At 33.3% G+C, this 2500-nt stretch overlaps 1 long non-coding RNA gene across 1 annotated transcript in view; it reads left to right on the top strand.

The window, feature by feature from the left end:
- The first annotated feature begins 1982 nt into the window (after positions 1-1982).
- Positions 1983-2500, top strand: part of LOC122265115 (uncharacterized) — a 2451-nt gene continuing 1933 nt past the window's right edge. The window contains exon 1 of the long non-coding RNA XR_015192046.1: positions 1983-2033. This is a non-coding gene — a long non-coding RNA (uncharacterized LOC122265115). The remainder of the gene's footprint in view (positions 2034-2500) is intronic.

The raw sequence follows: 2500 nt of genomic DNA, 5'->3' as shown, positions 1-2500 counted from the left end.
AGAAATCGGGGAAAAAAGAGAAAATGGGGGGGGGGGGGGAAGGTAAGCGGAAAGGAAAAAAAAGAAGAAAAAAAGAGAGGGAATGGGAGGAAAAATGGGAAATAGGGACGAGTAAGAGCAGGGGAAAAGGGAGTAAATAAGGGAGGTGGGGAGGGGGAGAAAACGAATAAAGGAGGACAATAGAAGAAGACACAGATAATGAAAAGGAGAAAGAAACAGAGATAACTAGGATGATGATTAAGAGAATTGAGAAAGACGAGAAGAACGAAGGAAAAAATAGAAAAGGAAAAGGAAAATTAAGAAATACTGACGGACGATCAAGAAAGGATGAAGAAAAAAGAGAGAATATGAGAACAAGGAGAGGTGTAAATCGAACGAGGGAAATGAAGAAATTGGCGATAATTAAAGAAAATAAGAAAAACAGAACTTAGTAAGAAATTGAGAACACAGTAAGAGAAGAAGAATAAGATAGAAATGAGAAAATTAAAAACCAAATGAGAAAGAAATTAGAGGAATGAAAGAAAATGAAAGATGGATGAGAGGAATGAAAAAAAAATGAGAGCCGAATGAGAGGAATGAAAGAAACAGAGAGAAAATGAGAGAAAATGAGAGAAAATGAAAGAAATATTGAGAAATGAAATAGGATGAGCAAGAAACAATATAAATGAAAGAGAATGAGAAAGAAAGGAGAGATGAATTATAGAAAAAAGAGAGAGAAATGAGATTAATTAAAGAATATAAGAGAGAAAATAGAGAATTAAGGAAACAGAGAGAAAAAATAAAGAAATTAAAGAAACTGAGAGAGAAATGAGATATCGATTCGAGAAATGAAAGAAAATGAGAGATGGAAGAGAGAAAGGGAAAGAAAATGAGAGATGGAAGAGAGAAAGGGAAAGAAAATGAGAGCGAATGGAAATAAATCAAAAAGAAAGATGAGGAGGAATAAAATAATAAATTGTGAGAGAATAAAAACAGCAGATATTAAAGAGACAAAATTTAAGGAGAAAAATACAAACACAAGGAATGGCAGAAAGGTTTAAGAAAGGGAGGAGGAAGAGAATATGGAAATAACTTCAAATAGAATCTGAGATTAATAGAAGATCCAAAGGAAAACTGAAAGAGAGATGAGAAGGATGAAGAACAAGAGAAAGAACAATGTCTGATGAGAGGAAATCCAAAGAATGGAGGAAAATGGTTATATGAAAGAATTACAGTAAATATAACAGAGAACAGAGGTGGGGTAAACATGCATGTCTATATATATATATATATATATATATATATATATATATATATATATATATATATATATATATATATATATATGTATGTATGTGTGTGTGTGTGTGTGTGTGTGTGTGTGCGTGGGGGGAAATCGAAATTTGTACAGTATGCAAGCATAAAATTTTCATGGATATCCAGTAACTGTTCATCATAGTAGGTAGGCAAAAGTACTGCTAATATTTCCGAATTCAGGCCAGAAACGAAACATCTCAGTTACTGCATTGTACCCGAGGCACTGGTCCGTCCAAGTACTTTCAAGTGACAGTTTAGCAATCATACGCCAGATATACGTACTCTTTGCTTAGTGTTTTTGTTCCTTTTTTTGGGCTGAGTCTCGATAACAAAAAATCTACAGAAAAGATTGTTGTTACAACAAAAAAAGCATTGAAATAGTGGGAAAAAATACACAAAGATGATGTTTGCGCATCCTGATCTTCGCTTTTCAAGCCGTTTCGAAACGAAACTTTCACAAGAGATTTTCTTTCCGAACCTCTGTTTTCACATCGTCCTTTTTTCACTCGCTCTCTCTTTCTTTCGTTTTTTTTTTGTTCTTATCATCTCGTTTTTTTCCATATCACATACGCATTATTGGTTCCTACTTCAAGTCGTTTCTTGAGAGAGAGAGTGGGTGGTCGGGAAAGGATGGGGGGGAGGGGGGGAGGATGGAAGAGCGAACACGTATATATACTTCGAGACTCATGAGTTCGACACCGCAGTTGCTACCCGAACTCACAAGACACTTGAAGATGGTAAGGACCTCGTGGGTACAGATGAACGAAGAGTACTTGGTATTTTTGTTAATGTCAAAACATTTACAGTTTGTCGCTGTGTATTAGTTTAAGGTCACTTGTTATGCTTTGCTTTTCGGTATATGTTTTCAGTAGTTTTCATCCAAATTCAGGTTTTCACTATAATTGTCAATATGTATATATATATATATATATATATATATATATATATATATTTTTTTTTTTTATAAACATCGTAGTTGAAGATGTCACTAAGATATTCAATCATAGTATGACATCCATGAAATCATTTTGAAATCAAAATGTATATGTCATATGTACCTGAATCATTATTTCAACTATTTTACTGCATGTAAAATTATAAGCGTTACATTCAATTGTTAGACCGAATAACAGCTTTTAAATAATGACGACTGATGTTCCTAAAGATAGTTATGTATATCTTGTTAATTACTTTTATTTTGCAT

This window comes from Penaeus japonicus, unplaced genomic scaffold, assembly GCF_977035675.1.
Source record: "Penaeus japonicus unplaced genomic scaffold, GWHDUDI00000001_assembly GWHDUDI00000021, whole genome shotgun sequence".
NCBI lineage: Eukaryota > Metazoa > Arthropoda > Malacostraca > Decapoda > Penaeidae > Penaeus > Penaeus japonicus.
The sequence above is the reverse complement of the archived record's forward strand: the minus strand, read 5'-3'. Positions and strand labels throughout refer to the sequence as shown.